General features: G+C 40.8%; 1 protein-coding gene across 5 annotated transcripts in view; it reads left to right on the top strand.

Moving 5' to 3' along the window:
- Positions 1–23,972, top strand: part of LOC310838792 (semaphorin-3D-like) — a 51,685-nt gene that overhangs the window by 742 nt on the left and 26,971 nt on the right. For 2 of the 5 annotated variants that reach the window (XM_083726530.1, XM_083726533.1), the window contains exons 2-3: positions 2,892–2,985; positions 7,489–7,608. The exons of 1 other annotated variant lie outside the window; for it this stretch is intronic. The gene's annotated coding sequence lies outside the window, so the exon portion shown is untranslated. Of the gene's footprint in view, positions 1–2,891; positions 2,986–7,488; positions 7,616–23,972 lie in introns of all 5 variants that reach the window. 2 more of the 5 variants (XM_083726529.1, XM_083726532.1) reach the window with 2 other exon arrangements.

Here is a 23,972-nt window from a genome sequence, read left to right as displayed (position 1 = left end):
ACCTTGACAAAGCCCAATGATCATTAGAAATAAATATTAAGTACTGAGGAACACATCTTAGTGGAAATAATTGTCTTGGGTGATAGATCCCAGAGAAGCACTGTGGGTTCCCAATAGAGAGGTGACAAGTTTTTTTGTGGGGAGGCACTTGTGCTTCTAAACAGAATAATTAATCTCAAATGATCTGGCTCTCCTAGGCAAATTAGTAACTATGAAACATGAGCTATTTGGATCCTCTAATCCAGCACTATCTACTCTGACCAGACATGGCTCTCTCAAGGCCTCATGTACACATTTTCCCTAATCCTACTATCTGAATTCCTTTTAACTAGAAAGGCCAAAGAATGAACCTAGGATTTCTGGATAAAGAATGTGGGTCTACCACTGAGTTATATATACCTAGAAACTAAACCTTGAGTTTCACTTGTAACTGCCTTACTAGCAGAGAGAAATCACAACAATCCAGGATATTCCTTTATAGGACATAATCCCTCTCTGTTTCAAGCACAAAAATATATTACTTGAAAGGGGAATTTAAAAGTTCAAAAAGAGTAGGTATATCATGATAGCTAAATGTTCAGAGGAAGCATGTCACAGAATATCAGTTGCTGGTTGACAGCAGCACATTGACAGCTGTTGGCCTCAAATCCTGATGGTGTTTTCTGGACACATAGTTAACCTCTTTGGGGGGAAAAGGATGCTAGACTAGGTAGAACTTTGTTCTGATCAAGCACTGCTCTTCTTATTTGTTTATCCAATTTGTATCCTGCCCTTCCTCCTGGAGGAGACCAGTGTGGCAGACATATCAATAATTTAAGAATAAAATAAAGCATTCTAAAAACAGTTTTAAAAACTATAAAGACAGTTAAAAACATTGCCTCAACCAGTGATTTCAAAGTTGCCAGAAACAGTATCTTCCAGCCACCAAAGGTTTGGGTAAATAGGAATGTTTTTAAATTCCTCCTCAAAGTCAGTAATGAGACAGACCCTCACTAAGGGAGTGCATTCACAAATGGGGAAGTGTCACTGAAAATGCCCTGTCATGGGTCAGTGCAACTAAGCATGGCCAACAAACCCTCACCTGCTGACTGCAGTGTCTGAGATGGTTGATATTATGAAGGAGCTCTTTTGGGTCCCAAGCCATTTAGGACTTCACATGCTAGTACTAACACCTTGAATTGAGCCCAGTAGTTCATTGGCAGCCAATGCAGCATTTTCAGGACCAATTGCATGTAGTCCAATCAAACTGCCCCACTTGCCAGTTTAGTAGCTGCATTCTGCACTAGCTGCAGCCTCTGGACCATGTTCAAGGGCAGCCCCACATACAGCACATTACAGTAATCCAGATGGGAGGTCACCAGAGCACAAGCGACAGGTTGTCCTGATCAAGGAGTGGCCATAACTGGAGAATCAGCCTAATTCTCTACTTTTGTCAATTGGTAATAAACAGTCACTATACTTCAGGAACTTCTAAGGTGAACTACTCCATTCTAGAGAGAGGAAAACTACATGTTAGCATTTATTTATTTATTTATTTATTGCTTGCTTGCTTGCTTGCTTGCTCGCTCGCTCGCTCGCTCGCTTGCTTGCTGCATTAAAGATACTGACCATTCCATTACCTGGAAACCTGTTTTCCCCTTCCAAATGGAATAAAATAAAATATGTTGACTCTAATTGGCAGCAAACTCTAGGCTTCAGGATCCTACAATGACATCTTCCACTACATTGCCCTACTTTTTTAATATTTTCTTTTTACAAACAATCCTTATTATAGTAGATCTTCCTCCTGCATAACATGAGCGCTTATCAATCATGATTCTTCATATGACTGCAAATTACATGGCGACGGGATATTACACTACTAATGATAGATTGGAATTAGTGTGAGATTGCTGCTTCAAGATGTTTTGATTATGATTATGATTAAATTTATCATGCACTCTTCCCTAGCAGGCCCCAGGGCAGCTTACAACAATTCAAAATTATGGAAGTTGTCTTGCTAGTGAAGTGTTATTTTGCTCATGCTTAGCCTCAGCAACTGTTTCAGCAGAATCCAGCATCTCTGGATCTGGACTAATTAATGCCCAGAGGAGATTATTATCTTGACTAATCTATATTAGACTATCAGGTGACACCGATTCATGTATAATTTTGTTTCACTGTCAGGGAACTATTGTTTATCATTGACTTTAGGTAGTGAATAGGTGAATTGCCTTTGGGCCAAAAATCCCTCTAAAATTTCCTTCTGCCAGGAAATATTTTTAAAGTGTGTCATGTAAACTGTCAGGATGCAAAAAATGGTTTTAGGTTTATGACTTTACATTCATACAAAAACTGCACACACACAAAAACCACTTGGTTCAGAGATAAAATTCTGCAGAGAAGAACATTTAGTGCAAGATGAGTCTTCTTCTTTGGCGATCACTTGTAGCCGAGTAAGATTTTCTTCAATGAACACAGTCTTAACAGTGAGTCCGAAAGCGACTGTGGAGGCCAATTCTGGATCCACACGTACTTCCACAGTGGGGACATAAGTTTCCATGCTTTCCTCTTAGCTTGTTTCTCCCTTGCGCCCTGAGTTTGAGTGTCTTCAAAGTCCACGATACCTGTTCTCTAATTGGAGTGCTCACAGGCCAGTGTTTCCCAATTGTCAATATTTATACTACTTTTTTTTTAGATTTGCCTTGAGAGAGTCTTTAAACCTCTTTTGTTGACCACCAACATTACACTTTCCATTTTAAAGTTTGGAATAGAGTAGTTGCTTTGGAAGACGATAATCAGGCATCCGAACAACATGACCAGTCCAATGAAGTTGATGTTGAAGAATCATTGCTTTGACACTGATCTTTGCTTCTTCCATTACACTGACATTAGTTCGTTTGTCTTCCTAGGTGATATGTAAATTTTTTTGGAGACACTGTTGATGGAATCTTTTGAGGAGTTGGAGATGGTGTTTATAAGTGGTCCATGTTTCACAAGTATATAGTAAGTTTGGTAGTACAATAGTTTTGTAAACAAGAATTTTGGTTTCCCTGTGAATGTCTCAGTCCTCAAACACTCTGCACTTCAATCGGGAGAAAGCTGTACTCAGAGCTCAGGCGATGCTGTATTTCAGTATCACTATTGGCTCTTGTGTAAAGCTAACTGCCCAGGTAGGAAAAATGATTGACATTTTCCAGTGTTGCACCATTAAGTTGGATCTGTGGCACTGCAGAGGGCTTGTTTTGTGCTTGTTGGTGCAGCACTTTGTTTTTTGGGATGTTGAGCAATTGGTCAAGCTTTTCATAAGCTGTAAAGCTTTTTAGGATGGTTTGGAGGTCACTGGACACAACGTTGTCATCAGCATATTGAAGCTTTATGACGAAAGTTATGGTAACCTTACTCTTTGTTTTCAGCCTATTCAAGTTAAAGAGCTTTCCATCTGTTTGATATATGATTTCTACCCCGGTGGGGAGTTTCCCTTCGGCAATGTGTATGATCATGTCAATGAAAATAATAAATAGAGTTGGGGCGATAGCACATCCCTGTTTGACACCTGATCCCACTGTGAGCAGTTCACTGTGAGAGCCATTGTTATCTGCGATTGTTCCTGTCATATTATCATGGAGGAGCCGAAGGATGTTAATAAATTTATCTGGGCAGCCAATTTTCACAAGGACAGTCCACAGGGCATTATGATTTACAGTGTCGAAGGCCTTAGTCAGGTCAATAAATGCCATATACAGGGATTGGTTTAGTTTTTTTCAGTAGATTTAGATAGCTAAAGCCCTATTCATCTTGAAAACCAACCCCTGCAAGATGAGTAGGGCTTTAGCTATCTAAATCCACTGAAAAAAGTAGTCCACAGATGGTGTAATGAAAATCACTGAACACTGAATTTCCTGTTCACCCATTAGCTTATATTCGCCTTTCAAACCATTGTCATTTAAATTATTTTGTAATAGGACACAAAGTGAAAAGTACAGTACTAAAAACCTCAACCCCAACTCATTTGTCATTTGAACTTCCTGCCTGTTCATTGTTTACATGCCATGTTTTCTGTAATATGCATGTATCTGGTTTATCATGCATTGTTTCTTCTTCATCTGGGCAGTATTGGGCTCAGTACACAGGCCATTGCTGTTAGAATCTGCTAATCCCCAACTTCCTTTCTGCAACATTGACAGGTTTCACCATTTTTTTGTGTCCTCTCAGCAGTAGTAACAATAGTTAGAGTACTATCCATGCTTCCCTATTATCATCTCAGTACCTACACTACTATTCAGCATCATTCTCCCAAGCCCCAAGCACTTCAGCTCTAAATCATTTGGGTCCATGGTATCTCATGGAACACCTTGTCGTTTTATTTCCTTCTTTGATTTATGATCTGCCAAGAAGACTTTCTTGTATCCAGCTGCCTAAACACTGGCGGTGAAATCTAGGGACGTTCTAGGTTGTATCAGCCTGCTTTTGGAATTTCATTTTTTAGGAGATTCACTTGACAGATCCTCTCTAACCCTTTAAAAACTAGTTAAAACTGACATATCATTACTTGATATAGGCATTACTGGTTCCTGTGGCAGTATTTTTATTGCTTTTGAGCAAAAATGATGCAAAATTTTTAGTTTTGTTAAAATTTCTGTACCACCCTTCATCCGAATGTCACTGGGCATTTACAATATAAAAACACAAAAATACATACTATAATAAAAAATAAAAACAATAACCCCCCACCCAGTTTAAAAGGCCATAGATTGTTTAATTAGCAAAGGGTCTGAGAGAAGAGAAATGTTTTTGCTGGTGCCTAGATATATGTAATAAAGGCAGGCGAGACTGCCTGGGGAGAGCATTAACAAGCAGCGAGCCACTGCAGAAAAGACCCATTTTTGTGCTGCTGCCCTCTGGACCTCTTGCAAAAAAAGGGGGGCGCCTTAGATGATGGCAAACCCTCCAAGTTTCCCTATTTTCCAGGGACATCCCTGATTTAGATAAGCCATCTCAGTTTCTGATTTGAGCTCAGAATGTCCCACTTTTCCTTAAGAAGTACCTATTTTCACTGAAGAAATATAGGAGAGTATGGCATTGGCCCAGTGAACAACCTAGCAACTGAATTCTATACCAGCTGAAGTTTTCAAACTGTCTTGAGTTTGGCAGATGAGGGATGAAGAGCTTTGTTCCTCATCTGTAGCCTGATGCCAGATGCAGTTGGGCAGGTACCAATAAAAGAATGGTGATCATAGAAAAGAATCCCATGTATCTTGAAAACTACTCAAATATAGGAACACTCTGACACCTTGTGGCTGAATCTGTCCATTACAACTAGAAAAACAATATTGATACTGTAATACTTTGTGCATGGATATAGCAGAAGAAATAATAAAGAAAACGCATAGATGTTTGATGTTTGATAAACCACCAGAGTGACAATCAAATGAAAAAATGAGGATAGTGTCATTTTCAAATACTTCTATATTTGTATCACCAGTTTTGCTTTGGAAAGATTTTCCTCCCATATATAATATGTTCTGTAATTATCACATATCAGGGCCTTGGAAAATGCTTATAAAGGTGCTTTACAAAATAGACTGGAATCCTTTGCACAATCATTTAGGAATAAATCCCTTGAATTTAGAGGAGCTTAATTGGAACTCGACAGAAATATGGTCAAATTGAGACAGTTCAGCAAAGTGGTCATGTCAAGCAAAAGCATGTTTTTTGGTTATAATAATATTTATTTCAGTTTACTTACAGTGCATACATACCAACATATCATACTGTTTATCCAGTGCCAAGGCACTGAAAGAAGATCCTAGTTGTCAGGAGTGAGCCAGCAGTAAACCACACTGTGCAAGTTGGACTCTTAATTAGCAAACACATAATCTGCACAGGAGTGTAAGGTCTAATGAGTTCAATAAATCATCTCCAGCAGGTCTTCCCTCATGAAGCAGTCCCCACCTTCCCATAGCTGCATAAGTCCCCCTTCTCTCCAAGGTTTTTCCCCCAAGCAGTTGGAGGCAGTGTCTGCACATGGCTAATCTCTTCTCTTTTTATGCCTCTTCTGGTTCTGGCACAAAAAAGGATGAGGAGGCTTGTCACAGCAGGAGGAGGAGACTCCCATGACTCTTCACCAGCCTGACTCATCTCTGCTTCTTGACCTGCCTCCTCCCATTTTCCTTCTTCAGCTTCTGCCTCTGATTCTGGACTTCTCTCCACCACAGACTGCCACTCTCCCAGCTCACTAAGCCCTGTTACCTCCTCAGCTTCTGACACCTCCTCTTCCCAGTCTTCTTCCTCTTCTCACTGTGACCACTTTATCACCCTGGGCTCTAAGCCTTCTTCCCTTGGTGGCAGTGTTAGAAACTGAGATAGGAAAGCTAGGAACTAAATGGCACCTTAAACCTAGATTATGGGCGCTGCAATGGAATGTCTAGGTACACTTTTTTTAAATAACAATACAAAGCTGAAAATGAATGAACTGCAGCTAAAATCTTAAATTCATTTTTCACATGGTCTAGTCCTCATCTGAAGACTGCAAAAAACAAAGCCATACTTTCCCTGCCTATCCCCCTAATATTCTTATGAGGGTCCCGTCTCCAGTCCTCAGAGAGTGGCTGGAAGTGGGCAGAAAAAGGTCCTGTTTTTGTTCCAGCAGTGGCAGTTTATATCTGAAATCTTAGGCGCGGTACTCCCAGAGCTCATAAGCTGCTTGCATTAATGAAATTCTCTGTCACAAAATGCACCTAGAACAATGGGAGTTTTGAATGCTGCTTGGTGGTTCCTCAGCTGGTTTTTCTCATCATTCCTCTGCATCCAACCAGTCTGCATCTAACCACAAGTAGTTAAAATGAAAGTAGGGGATAGGAGAGCCATTTCCAGGAACTACATGCCACTTTCAAATCATAGCTAGGTTATCCACTATCAAACAATGAAAATGTAAGTCTGGAAATCAATTGCCTTCTGTATTCAGCTTTCATAAGTGCATAATTCAGCTCTTCAATTTCCCATCAGTTCAGTTAGAAAATACCAGGGATGTTAAATCTTGATTCAGACTTTGGATAATTGTACAGTACTAACATAATGGGGGGTGGGTGTGAAAGCATGTTGCATTTGGTTTATTCATAATTGTTTGTTTGTTTGTTAAATTGACTACCACGAGACAGGAGTGCCTGGCGTGCTCTGGTTCATGGGGTCATAAAGAGTTAGACACGACTAAACGACTAAACAAAACCAACACCATGAGCAATGGCCAGGTTGCAGTTTCATGAAAGTTCCAGGAACAGAATTTGAATTTAGAACATACTGTAGTTAGAAAACCAATTCACCACAAGGTGTCATCAGATTTCAATGCATTTTTGTAGATTCCAAAGAACTGAGTAGAGGCTGGGAATGAGGAAGAGCAGATGGCTTGCTAACTAACAGCTTCTTATTTTTATGAATGGAGGCTGTCTTTAAATGACCTCATGGCATGTACACTCCACCCCTACTTTGGAGTCTCTCTGTAATTTTCAGGTGCTTGTGTGCTGTCCTCTTATGCAGTAGACCCTGTTGAATTTCAGACAGGATTGTAGTGTGGAAGTCAGCGCAGCTGGCTCTTACTGGAATGCATTCAACTAGGAAAGCTTTGGACAGGTGAGTAGTACAATGTTTTTAAAGAGTTTGTGTGTGTGTGTGTGTGTGTGTGTGTGTGTGTGTACACACATTATTTTGTAAATAGCACTGGGAGAGTTCTGTATTTGTTCATTAGATTGTTCTGTATTTTCTCATTTATTGTTTCATGAAACAGTAATACTTTTGTCAAAATTGATGGCATTGGTTGGATATATAACCAACCAATCTTGAATTTGCATGTAATGTGTAATCTTCCATCACTTGTCAAGTTGAAATAGCTACACTGTTTATATTTCATGGCAGAAACATCTTGGCAAGCAGTAGGAAGTAGAGAGCAAACTTTGTGAAAAGGTTTTGAAGGTATAGAGAAAGCAAGTTCTATGACTGAATTTCAGATTCTAATCCCATGTGCATCTTCTTCTGAGTAAATATACATAAAATTAGCAGCCCTAAACTTTGCAAGTGTGTTCAGTAGGAAATCCTATTGTGTTTAATGGGACTTGCTTTCTAGTAAGTATATTTAGGATTGCAGCCTAAATGCAATCTTATCCATGTTTATTTTGAAGTTAAACCCATTATACAATTATAGAAGTATGTTTATGATTGTAAGCACACTATCACAAATTGTCAACCTTTTTCTGTTTCCCATATTTTTAAATGCTGTACTATGATCCCCAAGTCCCTCTCCTTGACTCTGCAAAAGAGGGGGAAAGCTACAGTGGTTACCACCTTGTGAACTGCAGCTCCTAAGAGATTATGCAGAAGGCAAGAATGGCATTTCCCCCCTTGTTGGCCGCAGCAGTGGGAGAATGGGAAAGACTCAAAACACAGAAAGAACATTTCTAAAGCTACAAGCCCTAGGAGTGCCAGTGTGGTACAAAGGTTAGGCTTGGTTTGGGATGAGATAAACCCAGGTTCAGATTTCTGCTAAGGGCTGATTCATAATTCATGCAGTCAAGATACTTTCATATGTGAACTAGTATTTGTAGTGTCAAGCACTGACTGTAAAGAATGAAGGGGAGATATGTTTCTCCAAAACAGTCAAGGACATGGGCCAAGGAACTGAGAGCCAATTATGGTTCCCCAGTTCTGTCCCTGAGTGGGGGCATGTATGAATTCTTCAGGTTAGCACTATAAATACTCACTGATTACCTGGGGCAAATGTAAATCAGCTGTTACGTATGAATCTCACTGGGAGATGGTGGACAAGTTCTTATCTTTCTGTGTAACCTACCTAACAAGGTAGTTGTGAAGCTGCAATGCTGTTAGCTTCTTTGGAAGAAGTGTAAAATATAACAATTAAAAAGCCATGCTCACCTTTCCAGCTTTCTCAAGGGCTCTGCAATTCAATTATTCTTATCCCAAGATATTCTAATAAAAGGAGCCAAAATAAAAATTAATTTTCCATCAGTTTGTCACATATTATAATGGAAAACTCCTGGCTAAGCCTGTTTTTATTGCTGTCTCCACTAATGCCTTTCTTTAGGGTCAGTGCATTTAATGATAAGGTTAAGACTTTGTATATATATAGGGTAAGGAGTCCCTATGGTTATACTGATCCAAGTTTCATCACTAACTCTAAAGTGATTTTCCAGGCTATGTATTTGCTGGAAGGGGGGTGTTTCTCTTCAGTTATCCTGTCAGCCACAGGCTGCTCCATTTGACATCAAGAAAACCAGTCTTTGTATTCTGTCGCATTTTATCTGTCTTTACCAGACTACTAAACTGTCTGGATGAGATTGACTTTCACTTGAACTAATTAAATGTATTGCTATAATCAAAGGATTCTTACACTGTTAAATAAAGATGTTTCATTTCATCTTGTAAAGTGCCAGCCATATTTGTTGGTTGATAAACTATTATCACCATAGTCTATCAATTCCTCAGATTCTAGAATTTGGGGACACACGCAGCCTGGTACTAGGACTTTGCTGGCACAGGGTCTCAAATCACCAAAATATGTTTCCACCAGCACACAAGAGGTTGCTGACTTCACATGGGATAATAACTTAACCACAGTGCTAAAGAAACTGTCAAGAGAGCTGGTAATTCATCTCAGTAACAGAAGTACTGTATCCTATGGCAAGGGTGCCTATATTACTAAGGTTTCCATTGTTCCATCAGCACAAGTTTTTCAGCTTGCCAGGGCTCCTTAGAGAAAAAGCAGGTTAGAAATTAAATAAAGATAAAGATTCTGCACTTGTTGACCCATTTGCTGAATCCAACACATGGCACATAAGGCTGCATTGCTGGATTTGGACTAGGTACATATAGCTTTGAACCAAGCTGGTAGTCATGTCTGTCAGCTTTATCTGTGCTGATTGTTTTTTTGGAGAGGTGGGGGACTCATTCCAGTCCCTTCAGTAATAAGAAGTGTTCTGACCACCTGTTTACTAACATATGAAAGCAGACCCTTGCACATAACAGCATGTTTGCAGCCCACTGCTGCACCATATAATTTTTGGGTTGGGGCTATGTTTTAGAACAGCAATCTTAATTCCTAAAGGAAAATAAAGACACCCACCTGGGAATCCCATCATCACCACCTGAAAAATGTTCCAGATAAAGAAATATAAACCCAATAGATTTGCCTGTTCTACTGCCTCTCACAATCAACTCTTCATCTCAGGGTTGTGGGTTCGAGCCCAACATTGCACATAAAGATTCCTGCATTGCAGAGGTTTGACTAGATGACCTTTGTGGTCCTTTCCAACTTGAGAGTTCTATGATTCCATGAATGATGTTTCCATGAAAACTGGTCAAGCAAAAATCAGGTGTTCCAAAAATCCTTGAGCACCATACAGAACAATCTGAAATATGTTTCTCTCTCTTCATTAGATGCTATCTCATGCACATTTTAAAGGATAATTCTAATTTATCAGTTCCCTCAAGGTGTGCATACTTCTCTATACTCATCTGAAAAATTGTTCTCAAAAGCAAGCTAAGAGGAAATAAAAGCACATTTGCTTTAAGGTTGGCAGGAGCCTTTAGGAAATGCTAACCTTTTCCAAAATTCCACTTTCTTTATGGGGAGAGAGATGGGGGAAATTAATATTTTGCTACAGTCTTTTCTTTTTTGTTAAGAGGAGATTTATTTGCTCTGTAATCACTTTACTGTAGTACACATACAGCAAGCCACAAGTTTTCCTGTTAAACTTTCCTGAATTACTAAGCAGCTGCAGAAGTGCGGTAGCGCTTGATTTGTCATGTGACCAGAGTTATCCTAATGATTGTAACCACCACATGGGAAATACTTAATTGGTCACAAGACAATGGCTGATGATGTTCTATACTGTATAGCCACAATTGTATAACTATAAAATAGGATCCTCTCATCATTTACTTTCTTTCTCCAGACACCAACCTTTCCATTCTTCTGGTGACATATTGGAGACAGTTTACAGTAGGAAATAAGATTTATTGCCAATCTTGGCTCCTAGATTCTTAGAGCTGCTTCTTCCTATAAATACAACCTCATGGAAGATTGCAGAAAGAGCCATTCAAGGGAGGAGAGCCCACACAGCAATCTGCTTTTGTTCCAAGTTCCTGTATTTAAAATACTGAATTAACGAAGATAAATGAGAAGTGACCATATTCCAAAGTTAGCTAAATCAGTCCTAAAATACACCTCAGTAAGAACTTTTTCTGCCAACCTAGCAGTCTTCTGCCAACCTAGCAGTTTGAAAGCACATCAAAGTGCAAGTAGATAAATAGGTACCGCTCCGGCGGGAAGGTAAACGGCGTTTCCGTGCACTGCTCTGGTTCTCCAGAAGCGGCTTAGTCATGCTGGCCACATGACCCGGAAGCTGTACGCCAGCTCCCTTGTCCAATAAAGCGAGATGAGCGCCGCAACCCCAGAGTCGGTCACGACTGGACCTAATGGTCAGCGGTCCCTTTACCTTTTAAGAACTTTGAAACAGAAGTGGAGGAGCAGCAAAAGAAGGCTGAAGAGAGCAAACTCACATAAGAACACCATGGCAGCACAATTCTATGCATGTTTGTTTTGTTTTGTTTTACTTTGTTTTTGTTTGTTTGTTTGTTTGTTTGTTTAGTATACTGCCTTTCATCTGAAAATCTCAAGGTGGTTCACCTGCCTGGCAATAGAAATGTACAAGGAAGTAAGAGATCTGATGGACCAACCTAGAAGGGAGACAGGCAGGGGCAAAGCCATAAATGTTTAGTTTGATAAAACTGAGGGTATTTTAGTTTGGCAGCTCCAGTATTATGCAGGCATTAGTGATTGATGGAAGAACCTCGCCTTTTATAGTTGAGCGTGTCCAGAAGTTCCTGTGTACCTCCAACATCCACCTAAATGCATTTGGGGGGGGCAGTGTTTTGTACCATATTGCTTTCTCCCATTTACTTTAACCTCAGTAAACTCCTTTAATTCACTATCATTGAATATGTAATGTCTTGTGATTAGGTGCTAAAGAGTTGTGGTGAGCTGGCCATTTTATATGTGAAGACAGTGTTCCCTTTTTAGTTCCTCTCAAGCATCTTGAAGTTCCCTTGGTTTTGGATAAACGCTACTGTTTCTCCACAGGGAATAAAGGCCATGCTGGTCAATTCTTGAGAGGGGGTTGTTTGTAGCTCAAAGTATCCTACTGTATGTTTAACCAAAACTTGATTGTGCCAGTTTAGGGAGCAGCAAGATTCTGGTTGCTAACAGAAAATGTGACACACACATCTTCTGTGTTTTGTATTATCCACAAAAACTTCTAGTGAGATGAAGTCTTCAGCTCCCTAACCAACAATTACATGGCACAACATTTTACATGGTACTATTATTACCCTTTGTCTCCACATAATTCTACAGAGGTCCTGGATCTATGCTCTTCAATAATTCAATTCTTGAGACACCACCAAGCTCTGACCAAAGGGATGGACTCATGATAACCAAACAGGCTAGCAAAGAAATCACATGGAGAAGCAATAGTACAGAGCAGGTTGTGCACCATAGTTGGACTCACATTAATGCTTCTGTTCTCGCAAAGGCTTGTTTTCTGATCTGAAGAACAAAACACCAAAGGATGTCAACCTAATTCCACTGTCCTGATCTTACCAACTTTGCTGCTGGGATTTACTCCCAGTGATTTCATAGGAGGCAAGTCTCTAATAGCCTTGTCTAGAAAAGGTAACATGAGACATTGCCCATAGATTCTGAGATCTTTCAGAGATAGCAGAGAGGTGCACTGAGGAATAAGGCAGTCTAGGGAGGGCAAAGGTCAGACAGGGATAACTTGCGCCAAATAAAGGGGCACTGCTTCTAAGACAGTGAAGGAGCGCAGAATAGTTCAGAAAGGCCACCTCTAAACCAAGACATAATTTACAGCAATCCCAACTGAAAATCTTTGACAAGAAACAGATAAGAGAGAAGACTCACCTTATCCCCTCCCTATTATGCTCATTAAAATACTTTCCCTGGACCCTTACAAGCCCTCCTACACTCACTCCCACTATTCTAATTACAGCAGGAAGCAAGGAGGAGTACAGATTAGAGGGGGGAGCTTTTTTATTAAAAGAAAATACTGTATAGCTTTCATGTTTCAAACCAGGGAGAGAGAGGGAGACTTAATGAGTTCAGAACTAGGGTTTTAAGTGAAACAGCAGATTGAATGCTTAGTTCTGAAATACATTGATCAGCTACAACCTGAAAGACTGGGGATCATAGGCTCCTAATGTGCCCTTTAAATCTTTCTTTATTTCATTTTATTTTGTGGAGCTTTCCATTTTGAACATAGTTTTTAACATTGCCATTCTCTTAGCTCAGTTTTAGCAAAGTCAGCTGCAGAATTCCTTAAACAGGTGCAGCTGAACAAGGCTGTTTCCCTGCCTACTTCATCTGCTCCCATTTCCCCCATTAACATTCTCCCCTCTTGCCCCAGACAGACACCTATAGAGTAGATATGATCTTCAGACATCCTCATCCCTACTTGGGCTGCTAGGATGGGACCAGGGCTGTGATGGTGACATGTGTCCCCGGGAATGTGACTGAGACCACCCACTTATTTCACAGAGGCTTTTGTACAGATAGCAGCCACAGTTACTCTTGGCATGCATTGCCCTGATCAAGATTTGAGCAGATGACCTAGAGGTGAAAAGCATCTGTATTGAAATCCTATGCTACTCTTTCAATGAACTGACTGCTCATGACAGTGATGAGTGGATTACTCTTGTTTGAGTCATTCTTGTGTATATGACCACACACGATGCTCCTCAGTCCTGACCTACAAGCCTTATACTATTCCACCCCTGGTCCATGTTCTGCAATATGTTGCTATTTTCTCTTTCAGCCTACTCTTAACATCCACGTTTTTATTGTAAGCGAGGATTCTTTGGTTTTCCATCACAGGTTTATCACAACAAGACTGAGAAATCAGCTTCTTTAAAATGTGATACTGTGTTTGATATTTGGGAGCCGCTGTATTTCATGTGCACACTTACCACACAATTATCTCTGTTCACAGGTTTTCAGGCCTTTCGGATTCTGCAAAGCCTGTTTCACCAGAGATACAGTAATAACAAGCAAAATAAATCAATCTGTACACCAGGAGCAGCCAATGCAGTGCCCTGCAGATATTTTGGACTTCCAACTCCCATCAGCCCCAGACAACACCGCCAGTAGTCTGGAATGATGGGAGTTGTAGAACAACAACATCTGGAGGGCACTACATTGGCTATCCCAGTGAACACTATAGCAAAGAATGTTTCTTTTATTCCACTTTCAGTTAACGAAACTACATTGAACTATTTTCAGTGTAGATTCTCCAATCATAAGGGACATTGATGGCAGACACTATAAGATGGCTGGAATTGCCTACCTTTGGCTTTGTATTGTCCTGTAGCTTCAACTATAAGGTTTCAGTGCTATACTCAGTTTCCTAGGAGTAAAATTCAGGGTGACTTACTTTTGAGTAGACATTATAAGCTTCTGCTATGAATCTGGCAAAATGATTAGCTAAATGTCAGACCATATGTTAGACAGGTGATGGGTGTCAGTTTCATCCCACATGAAGGAATCCCTATGTAAAGGGCACTGAGGAATGTAGGTCTTTCAAGGATTATGTTGCTTTTGATGCGCTATTCAATCTTTAGGCATACACATTTGTTTTTTATACATTCCCTTTGGGGGTTGTCAGTGCACTCTGCACATATTAATAAATAAAGATTCTCCATACCATTCTGAGCTGGGTCAGTACAGTACTGAAATGAATGGCACATATGCTCCATTGCCTTTTCCAGGCAAGCATCCAAGCAATGTTTTACCAAGGGGGCCTTCCAAAAGCATTGTGTCTGTTAGAAACTCCTATCTGATATGCTGGGTGGTAATTGGAATTGTGTTTTTACTGCCCAGAGTGACAGTCAGGGTTATACGGTTTTCGTGTGTAATACAGTTGCTTTATACCACTCAGTGTGAGAGAGTAAGACCCTACCTGGGTGGGAGACAAGGAGGGAGTGGTTATGCTGCTGCTATATTGCTTGAGATTGAGGTGTATGGGTGAACTAGTTGTAAATTATGTTTAATGCTGTTAGTCTTGTGACTAGTTGTTGGCTAGGGGTTAACTGTGTTAGAGGTATGGTTGGTAAAATGGCTGAGAGTGAGGTTTGCATGTGAAAGAGTGCTAAAAGTTTGCTTGGAAAATGTTACTGGGCATAGAGTGTTATGTAGTTGTTATGCTATGTATCTCCTTCAGCTACTTTGTTTAGCCACAGACTATGCTTTAATATAGGGGTAGCCAACACAGTGCCCTCCAGATGTTGAACTACAACTCCCAGAAGTCTCAACAAACATGGCCAATAGGGATGATGGGAGTAGCAGTTAAACACCATCAGGAAGATACAACATTGGCTATCCCTGCTTTAACCTGTAGGATTATTTATTGTCTTTTTACTTTTTACTTTTTAAATGTTTATTAAAGAGAATTCTGTTTTGCTGCTTATTATGCTGCCTTAAATGTGGATTTTAATTTTTGTATTTCATTTTCATTTGCAATGTTTTGTTCTGATATTTTGGGACGTATTTCTGATATTTTAAGATATGCTATAAACTGCTTAGAGGTTTTTTTAAAAAATTAAAGTAGTATAGAAGTAATGTTCATAATGATAATAATAATAATAATAATAATAATAATAATAATGATGATGATGATGATGATGATGATGTAGATGTGAAACAATCTTTGCCTCTTGTGCTGCATTGTCCTCAACTCAGCAAGGCTTCCATTAAAGAGGCCAAATTTTGGCAGCAAGTGTTGGGCCAGCTACTGTGTAGGTGCCACAAACAGTTGTTCTTCCTTTATCCCATAAATGGATGAAAAACTAAATGACTGAAGGGTTTTCTGGATGCTATTCACATACGGAGCCTGGCACAGAAGGAAAAAGGCTTCTACAAAAATCAGTTTCAGAAGAAATAGATGAGTAAAGGAAAGGGGCCTAGAAAAGGAGAGGAATTTGTTTCCTTTCATTTCTGCCATCTCATTTGGAGAAAAGTGACAGCTGCTGCTTATTGACCCAGCCCAGACATTTGCTGCAGCTGCATCCTTCTCCTTTCACTGTATTGAAGAAAAAGAACTAAAACCTTAATGCTATGTAAGACTATCAGATGACCCTTAAATCTAAGATGTTGCATCTTATATTTTATATCCAAAACTGCTGTTTCTCTAGCACACCCATCCACACCCACATACTATAGAGCCTTGGTTTGAGACCCCACCTTTGGACATGAATCACCTATCCAGGAACATATGTGTCCGTAAAGTACTATTAAGGTTCTTATGTCAAGTCCCTAACTCCTAGAACTACTTTAGGCAAAACCACAGTAATATGCCCATTGAAAGCAAAAGGGGAATCAGAATATACTTGCTGAGTCAGACCTGTATGTAGACAAAGCACAAAGAAAAGTGTTGTGAGGTGACTGAAGATCATAATTTTTTACTGAAAATTCATTTCATGCCTTGATATTGAGCAGGTGTGAGACAGTTGTCACTCACTTAAGTACCAGTTCCAGGCTTTTTGCATATCCTTTTTCTTTTGGCCAAGTCCTCCTTCTTTCCCACTCAGTTGTAATCACTGGCAATTAACTACTCCAACTTCTGTGGCATGCCTTTGGCTAATTGAGCAATCCAATGGCATTATATATATATATATATATATATATATATATATGCAGGTTTTGGTGTCCTCGGGTGTCTTCCCGTGTAAAAGTTGGGGTGTCTAGGCGACGTTTCGACGAGGTCTCACTCGTCATCTTCAGGCTGGTGCTTTCGGCTTCTTGTTACTGGAACAGAGCGGGATCTCAATGTTTGAGTTCCTATAAATACTGTAGAGGGGGTGTGGTGTCTAGCCTCCAATGTTCTGGGCAGAGAGGAAGTTCCCAGGCTAGTGTGCCTTTTCTTCTTTTGTTCCTTAATTACTTGAGAGATACCTTGAGTGATTTCTTGAGTGATATCCTGAGTACCACTTAGGTGGGTCATTAGGTGTGGATTAGTTGCTAAAGTCTTTGTGTCTTGACCTCTTGAACTTTGTGAAGAGTTTTCCTGAGAAGATGGCTGTATTGCACTTAGTTGTGCTTTGTTGTGCTTTGGCTTGGCTTCGTGTATAGGGGCGAGCTGTGGTTTTGTGGCTTGTGTCAGCCAGATCTGTGTAGGGATTGCAGGGGGGTGCAGCATCCGGAGGTGCCACCATGGATTGGCTACTGGATGGTACATGGTGGCACCTCCGGATGCTGCACCCCCCTGCAATCCCTACACAGATCTGGCTGACACAAGCCACAAAACCACAGCTCGCCCCTATACACGAAGCCAAGCCAAAGCACAACTAAGTGCAATACAGCCATCTTCTCAGGAAAACTCTTCACAAAGTTCAAGAGGTCAAGACACAAAGACTTTAGCAACTAATCCACACCTAATGACCCACCTAAGTGGTACTCAGGATATCACTCAAGAAATCACTCAAGGTATCTCTCAAGTAATTAAGGAACAAAAGAAGAAAAGGCACACTAGCCTGGGAACTTCCTCTCTGCCCAGAACATTGGAGGCTAGACACCACACCCCCTCTACAGTATTTATAGGAACTCAAACATTGAGATCCCGCTCTGTTCCAGTAACAAGAAGCCGAAAGCACCAGCCTGAAGATGACGAGTGAGACCTCGTCGAAACGTCGCCTAGACACCCCAACTTTTACACGGGAAGACACCCGAGGACACCAAAACCTGCATTCCTGTACCCGTGAAAATCTACGAAAGCATATATATATATATATATATATAGTTTTTCCTTTACAAATAAATCCTTACAACCATGTTTACAAATTTCCTGTTTTTGAACTTCCACCAGCACCTCCCTCAATCATCCATTTTTCCTATCTTCACGCATTTTCTATTATGATATTGCCAATTTAATATTATCCTTCCATCTCTATTTCTTTTTTACAATATACCTTGTACTATCACAAAGCCTCCTTAAAACCCACTAGCGTTGTCTGTTCGTCACATATAGTTTTCAGATAATCCGTGAAATTTCCCCAGTCCTCGATGAATTTGTGATCTTTCTGATATCTGATTTTTCCAGTCATTTTATCCAGTTCTGCATAGTCTAGTCCATAAGTTTCATTCTCCACTCATTCAAGGTTGGTAGTGCAATCCAATGGCATTTTAAACTCTGAAGGGCATATTGTTTTGGCTTGTTATTATGGTGTGTATTTTTGTTTTTATACTGTAAACAGCCCTGTGATCCTTGGATGAAGGGCAGTATGGAAATTTGATTATGATGATGATGTCTACACCTGCAAAGCTTTTTGTGGTGGGTTTACCAAGGGCCTCTGAGAGCATAAGTGTTGTCCCAATAGCAGTGCTTCCTCCTTTGCAGCAGAGAGATGCTTCTGCCACATATAATGATCCCTTCACCAGTGTTTGACCTGCTCCAGGATTGCAACAGTAATAACATAAATAAAGATTAATTTTATTCATGGTCACACATGAATATAACACCAGTTCAGTTAATAGCTCTTGAAAGGATGGTGGAGCTATCAGAAAGCTCCTTGGCTCTACCTCTGACAGCGCTAATACTTTGACAAGTCAATACTTGATCCAAATGGGGCTCTTTTTCCTCCTGTAAAGATTATGTTTCCTTTGTCTGCAAAGTTCATAGAGTATACTTGTTACATTTTGTATATCGGCCTGCTGCCCATTGTTATCTTCACTGACTACTTCCTGAGTTGCATCCTGGAATCGTTGACTCCAGTCTTGAATTCCAAGCGTTACTCATTGTGCTGGCTGCCCAAACTGTAATGGGATAACACAAGCTTGTGAATCATTTAGAAAACAATCAAGAAGTAAAAAGATACGCATAACATATGCCAGAATCCACTAGGATTCCAGTGAGAACACACTGTTAGTGGTTGGTAAATGACAATAGCATCCTGGCTGTTTCAAAACCCTAAACCCCTTCACTTAACCACAGTCAGTCTATTGCAGTTGAGCCAAATGATCCAATTTAGATAAATTGATTCTAGATGGTGCATACTGAAATTATGCCAAGGTCACACTTGAATAATGCTGTGATGTGATTACAGGGCTGGGAACAAAATGAAGTTGGTTAGTAGATTATTGAGTAGACTGCTGGCTGAAAAATTACCTCAAAGCTAACCTGTAAAAGTATCTTGTAGTACAGCACTGAGCCTAAAATAATGCCAATTGGATCAGCATTCAACAGAGAAAACACTGGGCTTAGGAAGAATGAATTCTCCTTGCCTTATGCAAGATGTACCTCAGCAGGGATGGGGCATCTCATATAGAATTACTATAAGATGAGGAGCCAGGTATGTAAAAACAAAGGACCATCAAACCAGGATGAACAGTCACTTCATAGTGAAGCAGAGTTCATTGCAGCAGGAAGTGAAAGATGAGACTAGTACAGTGGTGAGAAACCTCTGGTCCTCCAGACTTCATTGGTCCCAGCCAGCATAGCCAATGGCTACAGGTGATGGAAGTTGTTGTTCAGCTGCATCTGGAGAGCCACTGGTTTTCAACTCCTGATCTAGGTGAAACAGCAAAGCCCACACAAACATTGTTCTTTTCTTTCTTTTTGTTCTTTCCTACATATGTTCTATTCTCTATGTATTGATGGCCACTGTGTGGATTTGATCAGGGATTGCACTAGGTGGCAGTTTGGCTGCTTGTTGTCCTAGAGGCACTAGTGTTGCAGAACTTGCTTACGTGTTAACTTATCCTTGTGTGAGGACAGTAGCTCTCCATACAGTAGCTAACACACCCTTGGCTTGCCAGGTGGATCCTCCAAGGCACCTTGCCACTGACTTGGAAACTCTCAGCAAGTTCAAGAATATCCACATGGGAAACTGAACTAGGTATTATAGCCATGCACAGACAGACACATTAATATGGCAGTGTACAAACTCAGCATTAGTGCATAATGCCTGTCATCATAAGAAGTGCTATAGGAAGGAGGCATGGGTCAGAAAACTGAGCAGGATGGCTAGATTGCCCTTATTGTGTAAGACCTTTGTTTTAAAGGAAAATTCTTTGCTCCAGAACATTGGGACCACCTCAATCATATGAACCAATGAGGAGGACAATATGCTCTGCAAAGAAAGGTCAAGACCCAAGGCAATTTGCGTGGCGAGTTCCCGCCCCCCACAAGATAAATAAAGACACGAGACAACATAAATTGAAGTTAATTGGGCGAATTAGGCCACAACTTTATTGAATTCAGGAATGAGAGGCATTGGCTTAGGCATTGGTCCTAACAACTATCCGGCTCCAGCCCAATTGCTGGAGACACGGGGAAGGGTTAACCTTAGATCGGGGGAGTCTCCTGCCAAGGCATGTCGACTAGGAGCTCCCCCGGGTCACCGCTTTGGGGCGTGCCTTTGGCCCACACCTCCATAGGCTTCGGACAGGGCCACGCCCCCCGGAGTCCTTTAACGGACCACCCTTCGCTCGCTGGGGGGAGGTGATGGCGTTCCTCCCCACACACATCCTCTTAACCCCTTCTTACCAATGCCTACCGCCAAATGCCGAGAAGTTGTGACGAGTTGCTACGAGGTAGGCGAAAAACCAAAAGGCCACAAATTGCCGATTTGGGAAAAATTCCTACCATGCCCCTTGCGGCGACAGACCGAAGTCCATTGCAAAGTCAAAGACCTACCTAGTCTACCTAAAGGGAGGGAGGGTGGGAAAACGTGAGGGGGGAGCCGGCGAAAAGAGGGCGAGCCCCCTCCGCGCCGGCTCTAAATAGGGCAAACCATGCCCCCCAGCCAGCCAGCTGATTGGCTGGCTGGGGGGGGGAGCGCCCCGGCCGGGATTCCCTTGGTCTCGCGGGGGCTGGGAGCAGCCCCCGCTCACGTGGGGTGGGCGTGGAAGTGGCTTTCTTGGAAACCCTGTTTTTTAACTGCAAGCAGCCCACAGTGGCAGGTCCATCTGCTCTTGGGGGTCACCTTGTAAACTAGAGCATGGCTTTTCTTTTTTTCCTTCTCCCACCAATCTCTTTTCCTTTTGTGTTGTTCCTTTCAGCTTGTAAACCAGAGTGTTTTATTAATCTTTATAAGCTGTTCTGGAGGACTTTTATAGAGAGTGGAGTAAAAATACTCCAGATAAATGAATAAATATTTCCCTTAGGCTTACGCCAATTCTTTAAAAATCCCTATTTCTCCATGGCATGTAACAAAACTAGAATCATAGTTTTGGAGAGCCTTTCATTTTTTTTAATGTTAACCTGGCAGTCTGTTGCACACCGCGGACATGTTAGTGTTAAGTTAAAGAGAAAAGGAATGTAATACTAGGGAGATCTTGGGAAGATAGGAAACTTCCATATGCTCAGTGTTTAAATTATGCTTAGATTTATCATCTACAGATCAGTTCCATCCATTAGAAACTTGCTCTCCCACTGTAATGCATAAATCATTGCTATGACAAACTGCTTCTTCTGTTCACCTCTAAGATATCCATTTAGGCAATGGCTTATAGTTTGGACTGTGATTTACTCTCATCAGGAATACAGAGGAGACAGAAGTTGGTAGAAAACAAGCTGGCTTTGAATGAAACTTTTCAGTCAGTGTAGTGGTGGTTGGGGGTTGCCTTTGCTTCAGGGGAATGTGAATTACCGTACATTTAGGTGGTTTGATTCACACAAAGCATCAAATTAACATACTTTCACTTTAAAACAATGTCACACCCATCACTTAAGCTAAGGCAATCCCATTGGCATGGGCAAAACCAAAAGCTGTATCTGAAGCTTGCAAGTAGCAATGCTGTGAAATACAAGTTCTAGCCTGTTTCTAACCATGTTTAATCAGACATAAGTCTGAGTAGTTGCTAAAACCTTAGGTGAGTTCTTAGAAATAAAGAAACAACATTGTTTTTGCATTTCAATCATTCACTGTTACATTAAATAATGTACTGTGCATTTGTCTTGTTTAAAAGGAGAGGCCTTCCCTTTTCAAGCCATAGCACCAAGTTTCTGCTTCCTTCTATTTACAGAATCATGTAGTTCAGGGGTTCCCAAACAGAGTCAGTATTAAGCATCCTATTGTCTATTTAGTTCTTTTGTTGCTCTTTTTAAAATATATATTTTGAGCAGTAATAGGTTGCATGTTATACACTTGTTATTGTAAACCAACCTGTGCTCCTAAGGTGGAAGGATGGGAGGATGTGGTAAAAAAACAGCTTGTAAATAAATAGATAAAGAGGCAAATACTCACATGTTTTACTTTCACATTTCATGTCCTGCAGAAAATGTTGATCTTTCACTGTTGTTTCCCAGAACAATATTCAGGTGTGGCACTGCCCAGGGCTTCCTGCCAGATTCAAATTTTTAGAAATAGTGCATTATTTTTGCATATGATGGGATGGAAGACAATGCTTTTCTGTAACAGCAGTGATGCCATGTTAGGATTACAGGAGATGCTACATAATCTTAAATGCAGTTATTTGCAGCAAATTAAACTGGCTTGTGGATTACAAATTAAGCTCCCCGTTGATATATACTTTTGTATATTAGTATATAATTGTTTGTGAACAAACGCCACCCCCCTAAGCAAGATTAATACCATACCCCATAGTTGCCTTTGACTGGACCTAACCGTCCAGGGGTCATTTACCTTTACCTTGCTTACTCTCCTAATACCTTCCTTTATTGTCTAAGGCAGAGGATCCCAAACTGACCCCTTTTCAGAAAAAACAAACAAACCTCAGAGCCTTCTGGAAATCTACCTTCTTTAAGTGAACGAACAGGAAGATGCAGTGACAAATTTGTGTTCTTTTATGTATCTATATTTCTGCCTAAATCTTACGGGGCTGGCATCCAACCTGGCAATAAGTGTCATTACACAACAGATGAAATATGTACAAATGGTTTTTCCAAATATCATTTTCTTCTACTCTTTCCTTATGCTTCCACCACCCCCTTAGCATTATTCAGTGCCCCCCCTCAATTGCACCTGAGACTACCACTGCTCCCCTGGATTGTTCCAGCACCTCCCAGGGGGCAGTATTGCCCACATTGGGAAACACTGTTTTAAGCACAAAGATTTTGGTTTTCAAAATCCTACTTTTAGAAATGTAGTCTTCATTTGGAGACTTATGTGGACATTTCCCCCCACTTGGTATAAATAGATTTTGAGCACTGAAAAACATTCACAATTTGATGCCACCAAAATAGGACAAATTTCATCAGGCATCTTCCCTTATCCTAACGACCTGGACCTTTCCATACTCATACAAAGAGTTTATATTAACTGATGGACTGATCATAACATCCTTCAATAGTATACAAGGCATGGAAGCACCATGTTTGTACCTGTTCTTCCTGTTTCCTCTGCCCCTTTTGTGGCCTCCCTGCTTACATTTGAACTTATTTTCTTCCTTAGAATGAGAGCCAGAATCTACTTTCCTCTGGGTCATCTCCAAACACAAGCCCTATGGAACAAAATGTCAAAATGAACTTCCTGCCTCTGGCAAACATTTCAGTGTTTGTAGTACAGAACCTGTGGCCCTCCAGATGTTTTTGGACCACAACTCTCATCAACCCCAGCCAGTGTGACCAATGGATAGGAGCTAGAGTCCCAACAACATCTAGAGGGCCACAGTCCTGTACCCCTCTCCCAAGTTTATAGAAACATATAGTTGTAATCTACAGCCTTGTGAAGTATGTTCCACTGCATTCAGCAGGACTTTAGTAGGTAACTAAATGTGACATAGCAGGCCCATGTGTTTTCTTTTTATAAAATCCATTGAATAACTATAAAAAGGGGCAATTTCTTGTGCAGAATGGGCAGGGACTGCTTTTTCCTTTGGCTAAGCTCTGAGATCAGAAGGGAGTCTACTTAGAGAAATTCATTCATGGACAGGCATATCAAAGGAGAAAAGTAGG

This window comes from Podarcis gaigeae (genome assembly GCF_964106915.1).
Source record: "Podarcis gaigeae genome assembly, chromosome: 2".
Classification (NCBI taxonomy): domain Eukaryota; kingdom Metazoa; phylum Chordata; class Lepidosauria; order Squamata; family Lacertidae; genus Podarcis; species Podarcis gaigeae.
This window is presented reverse-complemented; position numbering and strand designations above follow the sequence as displayed.